We start from the raw sequence: 23,235 nt of genomic DNA, 5'->3' as shown, positions 1-23,235 counted from the left end.
TTCATTAAAAAAAAGAGAGAGAGAGAGAGACTCAAATAAACAATCCCATCATGCACCTTAAGAAACTAGAAAAGTAGGAACAAACCAAACCCCAAACAAGTAGAAGAAAAGAAATAATAAAAATGAAACCAGAACTAATGAAAATAGAGACCAAAAAAAAAAAAAAAAAAAAAAACCCACAAAGGATCAGTGAAATGAAGTTTGTTTTTCGAAAAGATAAAGAATATTGACAAAATTCCAGCTAAATTAACCAAGGGGGGAAAAAAAAGAGAGGACCCAAATAAATAAAATTAGAAATGAAAAAGAAGACATTACAAATATGTTTTACATTTGGTGAAAACACAGAAATACAAATGCTTATTAGAGATTGTTATGAACAACTATACTCTAACAAATTGGAAAACCTAAAAGACATAAATAAATTTCTAGATACACATTATTCATTAAGATTGAGTCATGAAGAAATAGAAAAGCTGAAAAGACTGAAAATTAGTAATACAATTGAATCAATAATAAAATGTCTCCCAACAAAGAAAAGTCCAGGACTGGTTCCACTGCTGAATTCCACCAACCTTTTAAAGAAAAACAAACACCAATTCTTCTTAAACTATTCCCAAAAAATTAAAGAGGAGGGAATTTTTTTTTCAACTCATTGTAAGAGGCCAATATTACCCTGATATTAGAACCAGACAAGGACACGAGAACAATAACCACAAAGAAAAAAAAAAAACTTACAGTTCAATATCCCTGAGGAACATAAATGCAAAAATCCTCAACAAAATATAAGCAAACAAAATCCAACAACAAATCAAAAAGACAACACACCATGAACAGGTAGGATTTATCTCAGGGATGCAACGGTTGTTCAGCATATAGAAATAAATAAATGTTAGATATTACATGAACAGAATAAAGAACAAAGAGTTTATGATCATCTCAATAGATGCAGAAAAATATTTGATAAAGTTAAATAGCCCTTTCTAAAGAAAATTCAACAAATTAGGCATAGAAGGAACATATCTCAACATAACAAAAGCTACATATTGCAAACTCACGGCTAACATTGTAATGAATGGGAGGAAAGCTTTTCATCTAAGAATTGGAGTAAGACAAGAATGCCCAATACCACCATTCATTTTCAGCACAGTAATGAACGTCCTAGTCAGAGAAATTTTGAAAGAAAAAGAAATAAAAGGCATCCAATTTGGAAAAGAGGAAGTAAAATTGTCCTTCTTTGCAGACAGCATGAACTTAAACATAGATAAACCTACAAACTCCACCCAAAAAAATCTCTTAGAACTGCTAAACAAATTCAGTAAAATTGCAGGATACAATATCAACACACAAAAATCAGTAGCATGTACCAATGATAAACCAGTTGAAAATGAAATCAGAAGAAAAAAGAATAAAAGAAAAGCAATACCTTTTACAATAGCTATGAAAAATACCAAGGAATAATTTTAACCAGAAAGTGAAAGAAATCTATAATAAAAACGACAAACACTAATGAAATAAATTAAAGAGAACACTGACATATTTTCATGGACTCCTGGAAGAATTAAAATAGTTAAAATGATCATACTACCTACGGATCTACAGATTCAAGCAATCTATAGGAATCTACAGATTCAAGGTAATTCCCATCAAAATACCAATGACATTCTTCACATGAATAGAAAATAAATCCTAAAATTTGTATGGAACCACAGAATAATTTGAATAGCCAAAGCAATACTGAACAAAACGAATGAAACTAGACAAATCACACTATCAACTTCAGATATACAAAAATCTACGGTAACCCAAACAGAATGGCAGTGGTATAAAAACAGGCACATAGACCAATGGAACAGAATAAAAAACAAAAACCCAACTTATTTTTGACAAAGCTATGGAGAGCATGCTCTTCAATAAATGAGGCTAGTGTAAGAATGAAAGAAAGAGGAAAGAAACATGAAAAATGGCTTGGCAGTCAAGGACAGGTTTATTTTAGAGAAAACAAACTTAAGAGGGGCTTCTGGCTGAGATAGGTCAGAGGCACACTCTCATACAGAATAAGAGATATTAAGGATTCAGGGTGGGAGAGTTTATCAGAGGCTTGGACTGCTTCTGTGCCTCTTTGTTGTGCTTAACAGGGAGGGACAGTTGTGTGTCTATTTTCATACATCTTTCTGCAGCTGCAGGCATACCCCCCAAGTCTGCATTTAGCCTGCCTATCTTAGTGTACCTGAAGGGAAAAGAATGTGCTTATTAAGGCCCACTATATTACTGGGGCCCATTGTATGAGGGTGAAATTTGGCAGTTACCCAAGAGACTTTTCCCCCACCTCCCTCTGTGCCCGAGCTGTCTTATCTGTGTTTTACTGTGTGTGCCTTCTGCTTGTAGTTAGAAGTGATTTCCTTGAAATGCATGAGGTTAGAAAGGGAACTGGAACTTCAAGTGGTGGTGTTTGTCCAAGATGATGGTGCACTTGCTCTGTCACCTAGGAAAACTGTATATTCATATGCAGAAAAATGAAATGTAACTCCTGTCTCTTACCACATACAAAAATAAACTCAAAATAGATTAAGGACTTAAACATAAGTCTTGAAACGTTAAAACTACTAGAAGAAAACATAGAAGTAATGTTCAAGACATTGGTTTAGGAAAAGATTTTATGCCTAAGACTTTAAAAACACAGGCAAAAAACAAACAAACAAAAAACAAAAACATAAACAGACAATGAGGTATATTAAACTGAAAAGCTTCTGCACAGCATAAGAAATAATCAGCAGTCTATAGCCATACCACCACCTTGAACCTGCCTGATCTCATCTGATCTTGGAAGAAATGATCAATAGAGTTAAGAGAAGAAAGTAGAAAGAGAAAATATTTACAATCTGTTTATCTGACAAAGGACCAATATCCAGAATATGCAAAGAATTCAACAGCAAATAATCCAATTAAAAAGTGAATAAAGGAACTAAATATACATTTCTCAAAAAGAAAACATACACATGGCCAAAAAACATATGAAAAAAATGCTCAATATCACTAATCAGAGAAATAAAAACCAAAATGACAATGAGATATCACCTCATCAATTAGAGTGGCCATTGTCAAAAACACAAAAAAACAACAACAACAAATGCTGGCAAAGATGTAGAGAAAAGAAAATTCTTCACTATTGGTCGGAATGTAATTTAGTACAGCCAGTATGAAAAATGGTATTAAGGTTTCTTGAAAAAGTAAATATAGAACTATCATATCATCCAGTAATCCTGCTACTGGGTATTTATCCAAAGGAAAGGAAATCAGTCTATCAAAGAGATAACTGTGCCCTCATGTTTACTACAACTCTATCCATAATAGCTGAGATATAGAATCAACCTAAATGTCCATAAACTGGTGAGTAAATAAAGAAAATGTGTTATATACACAATATAGAACAATTCAGCCATAAAATGAAGAGGGTTATGTACATCATTAATTAACTTAAAAATAGTCAGTATGATTGGATTATAGTGGATGAGGAAATCATGGTTAGAGATGTGTGCAAGATGATAAAGACCACATCACACAATACTTTCTAGGTTAAAATTAAGCATAATAAATTGTGTTAATATATTGAGCACTAATGAATCGGTCTTATATTCTTGACTTAAACCTTTCTTTGCTATGGTGAATTATTCAGTTAGTGCTCTCCTGGATTCCGTTTACTAATGTTTATTTATATATTTTGGTCCACATTAATGTGATATTGGGCTATAGGACAAAAGAATCTCTTTTTCTGCTTCCCCTATTAGTTATGGACGTTAAAGTATTCAGCTTCTTAAAATGAATTAGTGATAACTTTATTGTTTTTGTGGTTGCACAAGTTAACAATGTTTGTACAAAATATAGTCTTCAACTAAAAATCTATTAGGATTTGCCAATAGACCTGTGCCTTTTTAAATATGTAGAACGATATTTACTTTTATAATCTTGTTCTTCTTAATTTGCCTGCTTAGTTATTTTATATTTTTTTCTAGCATGATTAATTTTGTTTTGGAAATGATTCAATAAGTATAGACTTACATTTTTTGAAAACAATGTAGCATTGTACCTGATAATCTTTTATATCAGTTTTAATCTCCCCTATGACTATGAATACATTTACTTGTTAATTCTTAATAAACTGTCTCTCTCTTTTATTTTTTAGATTAAAAAATTACAGAAAGACTGAAAGAAGTAATTCTAGGAATAAATTACAGGAAGACAGAGTAGTCCTTTGAAAGTGCGGGTATTGCATTTTAAATACTTTTTACTGTATTTTGTTTTTAATTAATTCATTTTAGGTTTGGATTTAATTTATTCATAATAAATTTTACTCTAAATTAATTTTCTAATTTATTAGTATGAGAAGTTATTTTTTCTTTCTTTTTAAATATAAACACATTTAAATTATATAATTTGCTTTGAGTACAGTTTTAATTGCATCCCCAAATTTTTTTATGGAGTATTCTTTATTTCACTACCTTCATGATGATCTGTCATTTTGTTTTTAAAAGCCTCAGTTATACAGGGTACTTTGCCAGTACCTTTCTTAATGTCAAAAGAGCTTTTATTTGATGTCATTTTATGCTTAAAGCATTTCATACTTGTAAATATTAAAATATTTAATTTTTGAACTTTATAAAGGAGTTCCTGCCTGTGCTGATTCCTGCTTGTAGGTGCTAAGGCGTCTACTAAATTGGACTTTTTGTATTTGTGTATTTGTGATCATTTTTTAAATAAATAATACATTTATAGTTTAGTATATGTTAGTTCAGGTGAGAATTTAGTATCTAATAAAACAATGCGCTCCTGAATGTAAATATGTAAACAGAAGGATGAAACTAGTATGACAATTAGGAATGGAGTAAATAATCTAAAAAATGTAGACAAATGGAAACTATTTCTTAAATGTCTATCTGATTACCATAATGTCTTAATTTTCTTCTAGAAGTTTAAAATTTTAGGTTTTTAAGAACAATAGCTAATGTCTAATGTCTATTGAAGTAGAAATGTATTAAGAGTAGGAACTGTGAGGAAATGATTAAATAGTTATCAATATTAAGTTCTACTTTAACTGTCATTTTTGGAAAATTGGCCAAAATATCAGACATTTAATATCCATAATGAATAAAATTACTTAATTATTTTATTGCAATTCTTAGTTAGGGGATCTAAAATTATTACCTAAGAACCCCAAACATAAAACCTTGCCTCAGTTGCTAAATAGTAACACAAATTTTAGGAAAATCAAGCAATAATAAAGTGAGCTGGCCAGATAATTAATATATAAATAAGGAGAATAAATCTGCAGAAATAATAAATATAATATTATCAGTATAGATAAAAAATGCTTATTCACATATGCCAGATGATAGACACATTAAATCACTTAATTCTAAAATAAACTTGCATGGTAATGATAAATACTTATATTTAGCAAGGAGAAAAATAAAGTGCAGAGAAATATTTTGCCAAGGTTAATTTTTTTTCCACCAAGCCAGGCTGTTCCCAGTGATATCTCTTAAAATAAAAACAGCAATGCCAAGATAAAACTCCACAGAGAGGACAATTTATAACTTTTGTAATTGATGATAACTCAAGGAAGTAAAAGAGGTTTATTTTAATGATTGCAAGTTACTTCATGAAACCCAATGGCAAAAGTAATAATATCAGCTAACATTTATCAAGTATTTATTATGTGCCAGGGTCTGCTATAAATACATTAGCTTGTTTAATCTTCTTACCAACCTTATAGTATTATTATGAGGGTTTAAAGTACTATAACTCTTATAATAATATATACCATTTTTATGGCATTATATACTATTATTATCTCCTTTTTACAGAGGAGGAATTCGAGGTACAAAAAGCTACGTTTTTTTCACCTATGTTCACAGGACAAAATGAGAAGGCCTACAGTCTGGTACCAGAAACTTACTGTATTTTGAAGAGTGTAATTAAACAGTGGAACTGAAAAATCCACCAGAATGTTCTTTCTCAGCTCTTCTCTTTTGAGTATTACTGAAAGCTTCTAAGTTTAGGTCATATAGGCCTATTGTAAGCAGCCCCTCGCAACCCTTTCTAAATCTTGCAGGTCTAATGATTTTCAATTGACAATCTATTTGAGTCAGTCGTCCAAACTTGGTCCAAGAGCAATGAGATCCCATATTACAAATTTGGTTACTGGGATCTTTCTACTATAGATAAAGGGAAGAGAAAAATCCCTCCCAAAGAAAGTCACTCTGAATAGACAAAATGAAAACTACCACTGAGGCAAAAGTAAGAATCAAGGTAAACGAAAAAGTACCATTAGCCGTGACACAGTATGATTATTACTTGATCTGATACAAGTTTCTCTTTCAAAACAGCCTATTCCTTCAAATTATGAACTGTGTCTTATTTAACTTTGTGTTTCCATGTTGTGGGCATTGTCTGATGTAAGAGGCTGACTTCGAATGTTTTAGAAGTGAACTGAATGACATACTAATTTACATTTTCCCCAAGATGTGTACAGTTCATCAAATATTCTCCCAAGGAGGTGTATTTATTAGAAAAAAAATACTGCAGATTCTACATAAGTTTTAAAAATGCATTTCTATAAATGAATTAGCTGTATATTATCTTAATCACATTAATAAGAAGTGGGAATAAAGAACTAATAGGAAGTAATATATTCACAAAAAAGTAAGCATTAACGGAGTCAGAAACTCTGAATTGATACGGTGTAAACCTCATCTTATGCACCCATGACCCCTGGAGCACAATGAAGAATTTGATAATCTCCCTTGGGTCAGCAGGAGACCAGAGGGCTAGAAAGGGGCCAATAGCAAGCCAATTTTTAATAGGACTCAGAAGGAAACAGAAATTGTTTGGCTTAATTTAGATAAATAGCAGAGGTTCACCCAAGAACTTTCATGTTGTAATTAAAAGCATTTATTACATTAAACTAAACACAGAAACATTATGGAACAGAAGCAAAACATACATAATTCTGAGGGAAAAAACTGGAATTTTTTAGGAAATTGCGTCTAGAGAGGGTTGCATCCTTCATTTTTTCCAGGTGTGTTAGTTCACTTCTTCCTGCCAAAATGTGGTTCATCATCTTATTTTGTATCATATGTAGTTTCTTGGAATTAATAAAGGCTGTTCCTAAATTATTATAAATTATTATATAACACATTAATATAAGAACAAAATCACATTTTTATATTCAATTTCAGAGGGTTCAACCTCATCCACATATTCTCCAGAGGTCATGGTGCTGCAAAATAAGAGGGCTTGCTGGGTTAGAGTATATCAATTTCTAGAAAACTCTGAGAAGTACTGTTCAATGGTATTGGCCAAGGGTAAGAAGGAAAATGTGGTTAAGCCATTATTAATAATTAGCATTTTGTTGCAGTTATCCCAACTCTTTTCTATTTGGTAGCTGGATAAGTCATATACACAGAGAGGAAAGTTTGACTGGATACACAGATCTTAGAATTACCTGAGATTGGCAAAATACTAGAGAAATCAGAGGGAATTTAAGGATATAGTCAAGGACAAAGCCTTTGCCATGGTTAGCAATTTTTACCAATTTTTGTTCATTTTCATTCTGAATAGCATTATTTTAGATGTATAGCCTTAGTGCATTCTCTAAAGAAAATCCCACTGAAATAATTTTAAAAGTGATTAAAAATAATATTTAAAAGCTTCTGTGTGAGCATTTAAACTATGTATTATATTTGTGTTTGTATAGCATATGTGTGTTTGTGTGCACGGGAGAGAGAGGATGGTATGGTTTGGTTGTGTCACCACTGAAAACTCATCTTGAATTCCCATACGTGGGTAGGACCCAGTGGGAGGTAATTGAATCATGGGGGTGGGTCTTTCCCATGCTGTTCTCGTGATAGTAAATAAGTCTCATGAGACCTGATGAGTTTAAAAATGGGAATTTCCCTGAACAAGCTCTCTCTCTCTTTGTCTACTGCTATCAACGTAAGATGTGATTTGCTCCTCGTCACCTTCTGCCATGCTTGCAAGGTCTGCCCAGCCACATGGAACTGTGAGTCCAATAAACCTCTTTCTTTTGTAAATTGCCCAGTCTCAGGTGTGTCTTTATCAGCATTGTGAAAACAGACTAACACAGTAAATTGGTACTGGGAGTGGGGCACTGCTGAAAAGATACCTGAAAATGTGGAAGCAACTTTGGAAATGGATAATAGGCAGAGGTTTGAACAGTTTGGAGAGCTCAGAGGAAGACAGAAAAATGTGAGAAAGTTTGGAACTCCCTAGAGACTTGTTGAACGGCTTTGACCAAAATGCTTATAATGATATTGACAATGAAATCCAGGCTGAGGTGGTCTCAGACCAAGATGAGGAATTTGTTTGGAACTGGGAGATAATGTGACTCTTGTAATGTTTTCGCAAAGAGACTGGTGGCATTTTGCCCCTGCCCTAGAGAATCGTGGAAATTTGAACTTGAGAGAGATGATTTAGGGTATCTGGAGGAAGGAATTTCTAAGCAGCAAAACATTCAAGGGATGACTTGGGTGCCATTTAAGGCATTCAGTTTTACAAGGGAAGCAGAACATAGAAGTTTGGAAAATTTGCAGCCTGACAATGCAATAGAAAAGAGGATTCCATTTTCCGAGGAGAAATTCAAGCCAGCTGCAGACATTTCCATAAGTAACGAACAGCCAAATGCTAATCCCCAAGACAATTGGGAAAAATGTCTCCAGGGCATGTCAGAGGTGTTCATGGCAGCCCCTTCCATCACAGGCTCAGAGGCCTAGGAGGAAAATATGGTTTTGTGGGCCAAGCCCAGATTCCTCATGCTGTGTGCAGTTTAGGGTCTTGGTGCCCTGTATCCCAGTTGCTTCAGCCACGGCTGAAAGGGGCCAACGTAGAGCTCAGGCCATGGCTTCAGCGGGTCCAATTCCCAAGTCTTGGCAGCGTCCATGTGACGGTGAGCCTGTGAGTGCACAGAAGTCAAGAATTTGGGTATGGGAACCTCCACCTAGATTTCAGAAGATGTATGGAAACCCCTGGATGGACAGGCATAAATTTGCTGTAGGGACGGGGCCCTCATGGAGAGCCTCTGCTAGGGCTGTGTGCAAGGAAAATGTAGGGTTGGAATCTCCACACGGAGTCCCTACTGGGGCACCACCCAGTGGAGGTGTGAGGAGAGGGCCACTGTCCCTCAGATCCCAGAATGGTAGATCCACTGACAGCTTGCAATTTGTGCCTGGAAAAGCTGCAGACACTCAATGTTGGCCTATGAAAGCAGCTTGGAGGGAGTCTATACCCTGTAAAACCACAGCATCAGCGCTTCCCAAGGCCATGGGAACCCACCCATCAGTATGACCTGGACGTGAGACATGGAGTCAAATGAGATCATTTTGTAGCTTTAAGATTTGATTGCCCCACTGGATTTTGGACTTTCATGGGGCCTTTGTTTTGACCAATTTATCCCATTTGGAATGGCTGTATTTACCCAATGCCTGTAACCACATTGTAGCTAGGAAGTAACTAACTTGCTTTTTATTTTGCAGGTGCATAGGCATGAGGGACTGCCTTGTCTCAGATGAAACTTTGGACTGTGGACTTTTGAGTTAAGGCTGAAATGAGTTAAGACTTTGGGAGACTGTTGGGAGGGCATGATTGTTTTTGAAATGTGAGGACATGAGATTTTGTAGAGACCAGGCATGGAATGATATGTGTCCCCACCCAAATCTCCTCTTGAATTCTCACATGTGGGAAAGACCTGGGGGGAGGTAATTGAATCATGGGGGTGGGTCTTTCCTGTGCTGTTCTCATGATAGTGAATAAGTCTCATGAGATCTGATGGTTTTAAAAATGGGCATTTTCCTGAACAAGCTCTCTCTCTTTGCCTGCCACCATCTATGTAATATGTGACTTGCTCCTCCTCATCTTCTGCCATAATTGTGGCCTCCCCAGTTATGTGGAGCTATAAGTGCAATAAACCTCTTTCTTTTGTAAATTGCCTAGTCTCAGGTGTCTCTTTATCAGCAGTGTGAAAACAGACTAATACAGAGGGTGAGTGAAAGACAGACATGAGGAGACACAAAAGACAAACCAGTAGATAAAAGTCTAAATACAGATCTAAATATTCATATGATATCATATTATAATAATTCTCATTAAATATATACATAAAATACATTTATTGAAAAGACTTAGAATCTTAGGCATTAAGAATTTTTTCTACAAACATTAAAATTTAGAAGAATTAATGATGGCTTTTGACAAAATTATCAATTTTTTCTGGATATATAATTTTGATTTAAACATGTCAATGAAATAATTATTTGCAGGTTAAACTGTTTCACCATTATCAATATCCAATGCCTCAAAAATGACCTCTTTTTCTTTATGTCAGAATCTATAGAACTAATTTGTGGAAAACAGCTTACCAGTTTGCTCAGGTTGAAGGCACACAATTCTCTTGTAAATATAAGATTCCTAAGTTATAAAGTTCATTAACATTCCTGAAAATAATACTACCACTCAGTTCATTACATATGTATTATTAGGATAAAGGATGATTAATGAGCTCAAATAACTCAATCAAAAACATATAATTTTTAAAAAAATTATAGATTGTTTCAGTATAAATAATTTTGGTTAAGTATATTTCACTATAGGTCAATCCTGAAATATTTATAGTTATCAGTTTTTTAAGCATTTAAATTCTATACTTTTTGTTCCTCACATTTTTTATGGAAGCACCTAATAATACTCTGATCATTCTGTTATAAGGCAAGTTATTTCATTGTTCTTGAAGTAATGATCTACTGATAAATATTTTTAAATAATTGAGATGTAGTAATAAAAGGGATTTTTCATATATTACACTACAATTTCTGAGAACTCCCCCATGACAAGACTGTATCAATGCATATGCAATATATAAATTCTTAACATAGAATCCATTTCTTTCATAAAGCTATATATCACTTTAGTAAAATATTTTTATATACAACTTAAGACAGTATTAGATTGAAATGAATTAGCTTAATTGTAATTATATATAATCATTCTAGTAGTAAAATCCACAACATTTTGTGAGATATATATACAAAGAGGGAATATTAACTAAGAAAGCTTATAGCCTACATGCATGTCTTCCTGTTTCCAATTCCTCCAATTTCTTACCGCAGAAATGTTTTTTGAATCATTTTTAATTTGTCTTACTTCGCTTTCAGCTAGTCATGGTGACTTGCAATTGTCTACTGCAACAGATTCAAATCGTTTATTTTGCTTTCATACGTCTTCATATCTGATCTTTCTGCTCAATCCCAGTTATCAACTGCATTCAATAATCACCTTTGCCTTCAGTTCAGGCCAAGTCCATTACTCATCCAGCCACACATCATGATTGAATGAATTATCCAATCATTCATTTATACGTTCAACATTTTTTTCTTAACAAAACATTTATTCAGTCAGCATTACTATGCCACATACCAAAAAAAGAAAAAAATTAACTTCAAGGAGGTTAAAATATGCAAAGGAAGATCATGTTCATTCACATATTTAAATAAAAAGTATTATCCTACTCATTATCTCCATTAAAATAGTATCATTTATTGAGCACAAGCTATGTGGCAGACACTATTCTAGATGCTTTCTATGTATTATCTCTTCTAATTTTCAACATCATCCTATAACATAGCACTTATTATAATCCTCATGGTACTAATAAAGAAACTGAGGCCTGGAAATATTAAGTAGCTTCTCCAAGTCAGAACTTGGAGGTGGTAGAGATGAAATCAGCAACTGGGCAGATGAAATCTTTGCACAAAAGAGATCTAATCTGATTTTTCCAATTGTTCCATGAAGTAGACCAAGTACATGATATTTATTCATTTCATGGACTATGGGAAAAAATGGTGAGAAATAAAATGACTTGTTCAGCATTGGATGATAAGCCAGAATTTAAATTCAGATCTTCCACTTTTTAGTCCCATATTATTTTTTTTTCACCTATGCCACATTCAAAAATTTAGTGTTAAACTATTTCAGAGAAGTACTTTACTTTTGGTTGAGGCTTGCTGGATAGAGCTTGTGCAGAAAGTATCACTTAACAGTATGTTTTGAATAGACGGTATTTTTTATTTGATGTGAAATAAAGGACAAAAGGAAATATGTGGAAACTTCCTGGAGATTATTTAGGTGACAGCAAGTCTTTCTGTTTGAGAGAAGCACAGAGCTATTCCTTATCTATGAGCTGAAATCAGATTATGGAGTATCTTGAAATGAGGACTTCATTAGCTCACAGGGAGAAAGGCACTAAAATCCTATTTAGAATAGAGTGAGAGATTTAGGATGACTTATCTTACAATGATTTGTGAAGTACAGTTCACTAACATTGTATAATCACCAGTATGTGTGCTGTTGCACCTGAGTTACCTAGAGACCTTATATGAAACCCACTTGCTCTTGAGTGTAGGTAGGTCTAGGCAGATCTGGCAAAGTCCTTAGGACCTACAATATTTATATGAACAATGATATTTGGGCTCAGATTGGAGGATAAAGATATAGGAAAAATGGACCCAGTAAGGATATTGCAGTATTTAATATAAGAAAAAAAAAGAAAACTTGAACTTGACTATTTTCAGAAAGAACTGGTGAGAGAAGGCAAATGTGCCCTACAAAAGATTCCATATATATTTGCAAGTAACAAAATCTGGATGAAGAAGAGATCTGAGGTATTTCTAAGGCATTAAGACTGTGAGGCTTTGAGACCATAATTTAAAGAATAAATAAGAGCATGAATCAAGACAGGAAGGAGGCAAGAAAGAGAAGAATTTGAAGATCATTAGGGAATTTACTTTGAACATGGAGTAGAGATGATTGTGATTGTTTCACTGCTTGTAGTCTCTTGTAAAACCAGAGTCAAACCTCACCTTTAACTCCTAATCGAAAGGTGGGTCTAGGTAGCCTTATTTATTCCAGATTACACCATATCCTTGGTCACAGTTTTTAAGATCAGGGATGGCATCAGATTCAACCTACCCTAGAGTCTTGCAGAAGTGCGTCTAGCTACTCTGCTTACAATGTTAGGGGTTAGCATCAGCTTTGAGGCTTCAATTTAGATTAATAGGAGATTTCTCCATATTCTGGTTATCTAGCTACTCCTGTAATTTCTTAAATAACTACCTAATCATTAAATTCAGATGTCAGCTGTCATCTCATTCTCCTCTTCAAGCTCCTTCTAAAGAAAAAAATGTTACTCATATATTTATGTTTTTGAGCAGCATTGTATTTATTAAATATTTCATAGAGGAAATGGAAGAGAGGGTACAGATTTCATGCCACAGAGCAGTCAGTTTAGTAAAATTTTCACTAGACACAGAGCAGCAGGGTATAATTGGGCAGAAGTGCAGTGCACAAAAGCTCCCTGCTGAGGTGGTAAATGAGACAAAAACCATGTTCCACTCACCAAGTCATGAGCCCTGGCAAGAGACTACATCAGTCTAGACAAGGAAAAGAGCTTCTTTGTACCCTACTCTCTGGGAGAGCTGCTTTCCTGAAAATCATCCTCTTGAACGGGTGACTTTATGTAATTCACGGAAGAGTGTCATATATGCTAAGAGGCACACTTGTTTAGATATTACAGTTTAGCTCAAAGTCCATCTTTGGCCATACCACCATTTAGAGGTCCTTTTCCTCCCTCCATCTCTGTCTTACCACATCCTTTCTGTATTCAGCATTTAATCTTGTTCCATTGTTCTTTCAGCACCAGCAATTGTAGAGGGATGTAGCCATTACCAGAAAATGCAGCCAAAAGTAGGAAAAGAGCAGGAAAAACAATAAGCTTCTCTACCCTGGGATCTCCTGCCAGTGCTTAGTCTCAACTATCACCAGAAAGAAACCAGAAAGCAAGGTAACCTTGGTGAAGCAACTCAGATATCAGCCTTCTGCTTGATACAGAAAGGTAAAGGAGGGTAGAGAATGGATTGGAGTGGACAGAGCAGCAAAATCATTTTCATTCCAGTCTCTGCAGTCTGAATACATTACCAATCTCCTTTAAGGTCAGTCATTTTTTCAGGTGCAAAATACTGGCTTTCATACATTTTTTTTTCTGTAACTCTGAATTTCAAAAAATATTAATTTGAAGCACATGCTCGACTTGTCTGTTCATCTTTTCCACATTTATGTAAATATCAGTTTTAAATCATGTGTTAAAAGGAAAAAAACTTTTAAATTTAGCAGAGTGTATTTGAGTAAAACACATAAAACAATTAATGAATCCAGCAGTCCCCAGAACCAAAACAAATTCACAGGACTCTAGCCAACAACATAAAAGGAAAGTGAAGTATAGAGATAACTTATTTGGTTACAATGTAATTGGTTAATTGGTTACAGAACCTCCTGCTGTTAACCCATCCTTGGCTACTGTGATCAAACTCTATACTGATTGGTTTGGCCCACTGAACCTATGGCAGGAACCAGGCACAAATCAGTGGCCTCTTACAATTTTATTTAACAACAGAAAACATTGATTCCAAAATCTTTGAGTTTGAAAATTCAAAGACATATACTATATTTGATTTAAGAAACTAGAGAAGTAAACTTTATATTTGAAATAGTTCTCAATGTATATAAAGCCCTTTTTTTCTATAAGCATTCTTGTTTTATTAACATAACATCCTACAGGATCCCCCAAAATATATTTTGTTGTTATCTAAAAGAGAAGTGTGTCAAATGTGGCAGCAGATCATTTCTAGATTCAATTTGGTTACTCGCTTTTGGCAGAAGAATCATACATTAGATGGGACAAATTCCCTGGCGATACCTGAGGGTACTCACTGTGTTTAGCCTAGTCAGTCGCTTTGAGTAAGTTGAAAAGACTTGATCTCACATGCAAAGACAAATGATAGAGTGATTGTGAAAAAGCTTCAAGATCCAATTTCGGGCAGGTAAGAGTTCTGCTTTTACTGGTCAGTTGAAAATGCTTTTTGACTTCACCAGATGGGAATTTGAGTACTTTCTCTGTTGTCATTCTTAAACAAGAAATGAATTGTCAGAAAAGAGGAAAAGTAGAGTTTATTTTAAAGTGAAGACATTTGCATTTCTCTGATGGCCAGTGATGAGCATTTTTTCACGTGTCTGTTGGCTGCAGAAATGTCTTCTTTTGAGAAGTGTCTGTGCATATCCTTTGCCCACTTTTTGATGGGATTGTTTGCTTTTTTCTTATAAATTTGTTTGAGTTCTTTGTATATTCTGGATATTAGCCCTTTGTCACATGGGCAGATTGCCAAAATTTTCTCTCATTCTCTAGGTTGCCTGCTCACTCTGATGGTAGTTTCTTTAGCTGTGCAGTTCTTTAATTTAATTAGATCCCATTTGTCAATTTTGGATTTTTTTGCCATTGCTTTTGGTGTTTTACACATGGAGTCCTTGCCCATGCCTGTGTCCTGAATGGTATTGTCTAGGTTTTCTTCTAGGAGTTTTATGGTTTTCAGTCTAATATTTAAGTCTCTAATCCATCTTGAATTAATTTTTGTATAAGGTGTAAGGAAGGGATCCAGTTTCAGCTTTCTACATATAGTTAGCCAATTTTCCCAGCAACATGTATTAAATAGGGAATTCTTTCCCCATTGCTTGTTTTTGTCAAGTTTGTCAAAGATCAGATGGTTGTGGATGTGTGGTATTATTTCTGAGGTCTCTATTCTGTTCCATTGGTCTATATCTCTGTTTTGGTACCAGTACCAGGCTGTTTTGGTTACTGTAGCCTTGTAGTATAGTTTGAAGTCAGGTAGCATGATGCCTCCAGCTTTGTTCTTTTTGCTGAGGATTGTCTTGCCAATGCGGGCTCTTTTTTAGTTCTATATGACTTCCAGTGGAGAAAGTCATTGGTAGCTTGATGGGGATGACATTGAATCTATAAATTACCTTGGGCAGTATGGCCATTTTCATGATATTGATTCTTCCTATCAATGAGCATGGAATATTATTTTGTTTGCTTGTGTCCTCTTTTATTTCATTGAGCCAGTGGTTTGCAGTTCTCCTTGAAGAGGTCCTTCACATCCCTTGTAAGTTGGATTCCTAGGTAGTTTATTCTCTTTGAAGCAATTGTGAATGGGAGTTCACTCATGATTTGGCTCTCTGTCTGTTATTATGTATAGGGATGCTTGTGATTTTTGCACATTGATTTTGTATCCTGAGACTTTCCTGAAGTTGCTTATCAGCTTAAGGAGATTTTGGGCTGAGACAATGGCATTTTCTAAATATACAATCATGTCATCTGCAAACAGGGACAATTTGACTTCCTCTTTTCCTAATTGAATACTATTTATTTCTTCCTCCTGCCTGATTGCCCTGGCCAGAACTTCCAGCACTATGTTGAATAGGAGTGGTGAGATACCATTTCACACCAGTTAGAATGGCAATCATTAAAATGTCAGGAAACAACAGGTGCTGGAGTGGATGTGGAGAAATCAGAACACTTTTACACTGTTGGTGGAACTGTAAACTAGTTCAACCATTGTGGAAGACAGTGTGGCGATTCCTCAGCAATCTAGAACTAGAAATACCATTTGACCCAGCCATCCCATTACTGGGTATATACCCAAAGGATTATAAATCATGCTGCTATAAAGACACAGGCACATGTATGTTTATTGTGGCACTATTCACAATAACAAAGACTTGGAACCAACCTAAATGTCCATCAATGACAGACTGGATTAAGAAAACGTGGCACAAATACACCATAGAATACTATGCAGCCATAAAAAGGATGAGTTTATGTCCTTTGTAGGGACATGGATGAAGCTGGAAACTATCATTCTCAGCAAACTATTGCAAGGACAGAAAACCAAACACTGCATGTTCTCACTCATAGGTGGGAATTGAACAGTGAGAACACTTGGACACAGGGTGGGGAAGATCACACACTGGGGCCTATCGTGGGGTGGGGTGAGCGAGGAGGGATAGCAATAGGAGATATACCTAATGTAAATGACGAGTTAATGGGTGCAGCACACCAACATGGCACATGTATACATATGTAACAAACTTGCAGATTGTGCACATGTACCCTAGAACTTAAAGTATTATTAAAAAAATAAAAATAAAGTGAAGACATACAGTGGAAGAGTTAGTAATAAGCAATTCTCAATCAAAATTCAATACAAGAAGTTACCAGAACATGTTACAATAATAAACAAGGCAGGAAGTAGAGTGATGTTGCGAAAACAAGGTTCAAAAAAGTGTATTTTAAAAAGATAAACAAAATTCTGAGAAAAAAAAACTTCAAAAAGGGTGTCCTTTAATTTGTTTTGAATTTAGATCCTCCTGTTACGAGAAAATGCCCTGTGACAATCAAAATGATATATTCAGTGAAACTTAAGGTAGATCAATGACCCAATTATGTGATGCATATGTCATTTTTGTATAAAGAAAAATTGTTGGACAGGAATGGTGGTGAATACCTGTAATCCTAGCACTTTAGGAGAGCAAGGTGGGTGGGTGGCTTGAGTCCAGGAGTTTGACACCAGCCTGGGTAACATGGAAAAAAACCCATCTCTACTAAAAAAGACAAAAATTAGGCAGGTATGGTGGTTCACCCCTGTAGTACCAGCTACTCCGGAGGCTGAGGTGGGAGACGACTTAAGTCCAGGAGGTTGAAGCTGCAACAAACTATGGATGTGCCACTGAACTCCAGCCTGGGTGACACAGTGAGACTCTATCTCTAATAATAATAATAATAATAATAATAATAATAATAATAGAAAAAGAAAAGAAAAATTGCTAACTAGAAAAATATTAGTACTCAAGTCCCATCATTAAGTTGAATGGAGAAGAAATGAAATTAGCTGAAGTTGGAAGGTCACTTTGAACCTCACATAGACATGGAGATAAATGGAATGCTGTCAACACATGCAACTAACTCTATGGTTACAAATATAACTTTTATAGCTCTTTCTCTTTTAACTGTTACTTTTGCTGACTGTGATACATATTCAGCCTGAAAAAAAAATAGGATAACTTCACACTGGGATCCTAAACAGATGGGAAAGAGAATATAAGTCATTTTGACAAAGCTATACCAAGATTAGACTGAAAGTGGATTACACTGACAGAGAGAAAAGTCTAATACAGAGGCTGGGCAAGTACAGAAAATAGAATGGATTAGAGAGTAGTACTAAGATCTTAACCACGGGTAAGAGGAGGTGGTAAGCAACTCTCTGAGTCATGTTTCAAGGGGCAGAATAAGACGTGGGGTGAATGATTCTTTTTTACACTGGTAACAGTCTTTCATTTAGCAGTCTCTCCAGGTCCCCCTTCTGTATTGTCTGAGACAAGGGAATAATAAGGATTTTGTGGCCTCTTTACACTGAGGCAAAGGGTGCACATTCTTTACTCCTGAGTGTGTCTTTCAAAGCAGCACTATGCATTCAGGATTAAAAGGCCACCTTCTGTTCCCTAGATTTCCAGTGTATGATTCCTCCCAAATGCTTCTCTACATAGAGCATCTGATTGTTGAAATTCCAACCATATGTTTCTGCTTTATTCAAAGAAATCACAGTCAACATACCAGAGTCCTCTAAAACATCTAAGTCAAGGCAATACTTAAGAAAATACATTTTATGTCCCGTTTAACATAGTCAGAAGAATATAATCCCCAAATACGTCCAAGAGTAGAAGAAATTCTAGGGTTACCCAGAAAGATTTCTCCATTTTTTACTTAATAAAATGAGAACCAAAATCAAATAATCTGATCTTTACCTTCACCTCGAAACTCGCTAAACACCTTAGCATCTTTGTCACATCAGAGAAGTATTTTATTGTGCTAGAAAATAATCATTTGAGACTACATTTCATGCCTTTTGAAGTTTGGTTATGGGCATCATTTGACTCAACTCTTAGCATTTTGAAAACCAATTGGGTAGATAGAAATGGGAAGGAAAAATTACTTAATAGTCAATATTAGGACAATTCATATAAATAATGTGATGCTCGCCAATTAGAAAAATATAACAGTGTTTAAATAAAACATTACATACCAAAGAAAATGAATGGACTACAGCTACGTACATTAATGTGAGAGATGCAAATCTCAGGTTTATAAAAGAGTATGGCCCAACAATAGTCAGCCCTATCTAGAAAAAGAAAAAAGTAGTGTGATTTGCTTTACTAGACATAAAAAATAACATTCTATTGAATAATATAAGGTATTATCAGTGTAAAGATATTGGAACCTAGAAATAGACTACTTTTAAGACAAATTTTTCATTATTTCTTTAGTATTGAAGATTAGTAGAAAAACAATAGGCTTTTTAATGGTGCTGAGATAATTTTTACATGGAAAAATGAATATAGAAACCTACCTGATACTAGATTCAGAAATTCACTACATATTTATTGAGTTCACAAATTTTTTAAGTCATAAAACATTTAGAAGAGAATACACAGAAATATCTTAGGATATGGAAAGACATCTTAAGCAAAGAACAAAATTTATAAAACATAAGGGACAAGAGCATCTTTGGATTGTTTGCAACACCAAGGATAAATGCTTGAGGGGTTGGATGCCCCATTTTACATGATGGATTATTATGCTTTGCATTCCTGTATCCAAACATTTCATGTACCCCATAAATATATACACATACTATATACCCACTAAAATTAATATAAAAACATTTAAAGTATGTATTTTAAAGAACCAAAATATATCTCATAAAGAATGAACATGGTAAATCATAATCAGGAAGAAATTGTATTACTATGAATATTCCTCCCTATCAAAAAAAAAAAGTAAAATGAGAGCTAAAGAGCTTAAAAGTCACTTCATAGGATATTGAATACAAATTTAATAAACATAAATATATATAAAAATGCAAATTACAACTATAATTAAATGATGTTTTATACTTTCCCACCCTCTAAACCACACATTTTCACTAGGCATCTTAATTTTCCCATTCTGGTGGATATAAAATGACTAATTGCCATTGGTCACTTATTTTTCTACACAGAAAATTTGCCTAATTAATTATTTGTACCTTGTTGATACCATAAGTAATGGATTTATGTTAAGTGCTACATCTTGTTTGTGAACTTCACTCTCCCCTATGCTAGAGGAAAAATCAAAAGGCCCACAGGTCTTCATGAAGAAACCTAAACTTCACAGAAACATCCTAAGCTGAGGACCATAGCTTACTTGTTCTACAATGGGATGTAGAAGAGAGAAAAGTAGGACATTTCAAATGGAGTATATCTGTGTGTTAACACACTTTTCTTTTTCTGACATTTATTCAGTCGGAACAAACAGCAATGTAAACTGCTTCTTTGGGCAGCAAGCTGTGTTCTAACTGTATTAAAGTCTGTGGTCTCTAGAAGAACCAAGTAGTGTCCAGATGCACTGATTTTGCTCACTGCAGGAGTTCATGAGTCCAGCAGAGCTGCTTTAGAACTGCATGCTGGGGCTTTTCAGTAGAACAGGACATGCCTATTCGAAAACAGATGAAGGAGACAAGAACTCAGAAACAATAGGAACAGGAACCTATGAATCACACAAGGACTAACAGTGGAGTGATTTAATTACTGAAAAGGAGATATGGAGAAAAAAGACAATCGTGTGAAGGAAGTGCATAAATTAAGACAGAGAAGGAGATGAAAAAAAAATGAGCATAAGCAGGGTCTCACATACTCATACAATGGAGAAATATAAATTTAAAGAAAAATGTGTTCGTTGAACCTCTCAGTAAGCTGTATCTTTTTTTAGCCACATTAGGGTACCTATTTTTCAGAATTTAAATATTAAAAAAACAATAAATTATTTATTTTTTTCCTGTTTCTCCTTGAATTGCATTTTGAATTTTTTCCAAAAGCAGTATAAGCTGTGCATAATTCTCCAATACTGCTACTGAAATTCTATATTGATATTTCTAGTAGGCATCTTACATAACTTTTGTCAGTCCCATGTTCTCTCTTCTCCAAAAAACTAATTTTAGTGTCATATTTAATTTTTTCTCTAACATCATATTCCAAATAAAGATATCTTTTAACAAGATACACTTTAGATGATGAAGCAATGAGCTGAATGCTTTGATATTTTTGGGATAGATATATATTTATCAATAGAGAAATTTTCTGGTAAGAGTTTTATTTTCCCAGAAATGATGTGGGGTTTATTTGTGTGTATGGCAGGCTTTTGGGGGGATTTGTTGCTTTTAAAATGATCTCCTTTTCCTTCCTTTTTTTGTGTTTGAAGGTTGTGATATGTCTTATTTTAGTCAGTTTCCTTGGTTATAAGCAACAGTAATCAACCAGCTAACTGAAGCACAAACCAAAGGGTTGGCTCAAAATCTTGACAAGAAGGCTAGAAAACCAAACTCACTTAATGGGTAGAAACAAAAGAGGGTAATCAGCAAAGAACTCATCCAACATCAAGCCAAGAATATTGTGTATGCATACCACAGCATTGGTGATAACCAGCATCAGGCACTCAGTGCTGCCCTGTTTGGACTCCCACTGACACCATCTCCTCTATGGATAGTGTATCAAATGGCCTTGGACATTTGGACCGTTCTCTCAAGGTTCAAAGCCGAAATAGAGCATACAAACTTGAATTATGTACCTGTGTCCTATCTCCCAGTAGCTATTGGGGAAAATACTCATTGTTGAGTTTCTAATAATGAGAAATTCTGCCTCTAATCATATCTCACACAATGATGGATGCCTTTAAATTCAGAATGATGTTTTGATGCGAAGCTTAAAAAGTAACAATTGTGCACATATATAATTATTAAAATCACTTTTAACATATCTCATTGAATTTTCTAGTCTATCCTACTTTATGTACAGCTGAAGCTTCTTCTCCAATGTACAAACAATAAATTTTTAAATTTACTACATATATCAGAAACCACTTCAATCTTTGTAGTCAATTATTTCATCTGTCTTCTTCAAATCCTTTGAAAATATCAGGTCTTTCTGTTTTAATATTGTTTATGCCATATTACAAGATCCATCATGTTTTGAATCCTTTGGTGTGAGATTCAGCACATAAAAGTTATAAAGTGACTGTCTACATTAAAAACAAATTACTAAGAGAGGACAAAATGATGACCAACTAGATGCATCCAGTAAGCACCACTTCCACTGAGAAAGACCAAATTTTCATGGAAACCAACATAATTTGGACAGATCTTTAGAGAGAAATTAGCAAGAGCATATGGAGATGCAATGCAGATGCTGAGGCTGAGGAGGGAGGAGGTTGGGAACCCTGTGCAGGATAAACAAACGCTGGGGCTAGTTCCTGACCCCAAACAGCTCCTGTGGAATGAATGAGTGAAGGGACTGTGGGACTGCCAACTCTTGCTGCAGAAGTCTAGGATCCTGGCTACAGAAGGCCCCATGTCCCCATGAATGTTTGAGCTGACAGGGAAATCTATCCAAAGAGTAGACAGAGATCAAGGTTCAGCTGGCATAGAACCAGAGGCCACTGTGCCTAGTGCAGTTCTGGCAGAGCATGACCACCCATTCCCCAAGACCTCCCATCTCCATCCAAGAAGCTCTAGCTTCAGCTGCCAACCAGCTAGGAGAAAGTGGGGCTGGCTTTCCCATGGGACTGGAGCACATCTGTTCTATAGGCCCTCTTGCCCACAAGCAAGGGCCCCTAACTAGCCACCCTGAGGAGTGTGTGCATTGTACAGCCTCTGCTACCCAGCCTGGGTGTTTTGCTCCACATAAATATACTTCTGGCACACTGGGAGCACCTTGGATCCCCCAGCACACCTGAACTTAATTCAGAGGGTCCAGAGGATAGAGCTGCAAGCCTATCCCAGAGCCCCAGGCGCAGTGCACAGGTCAGGAATACTAAGGCAAGATCTGTGACCAGCACTTGATTGGGAGAGGAGCTCACGCTCTCAGAGAACTGAGTGAGTGAGTCATGTGGGTTCGTGAACTCGTGTGGGAGTAGAACATGCGATTCTCCACAGGGCTGGCCCAGAAAATATATAGCTTATCTCCCTGCCCTGGTCTTTGCCCAAGGGAGCTCCATGGCATGAAACACCTAATGAAAGAAATGCAGGTGCAGTGCCAGTTTGTGAAGGAGTCTCCCCCAAGGCCCAGGAGCAGACCTGGTGAGGTGGGGGGGGCCACCCTTCTTCTTCCCATATCACAGAGCATGGCTGCAAATGTGAGGAAATATACATGAGCCAGACAGCTAAGAGCCTATCTACTGCCCATTACTTATAA

Source organism: Macaca fascicularis, chromosome 4 (genome assembly GCF_037993035.2).
Source record: "Macaca fascicularis isolate 582-1 chromosome 4, T2T-MFA8v1.1".
NCBI classification, from domain to species: Eukaryota; Metazoa; Chordata; class Mammalia; order Primates; family Cercopithecidae; genus Macaca; species Macaca fascicularis.
This window is presented reverse-complemented; position numbering follows the sequence as displayed.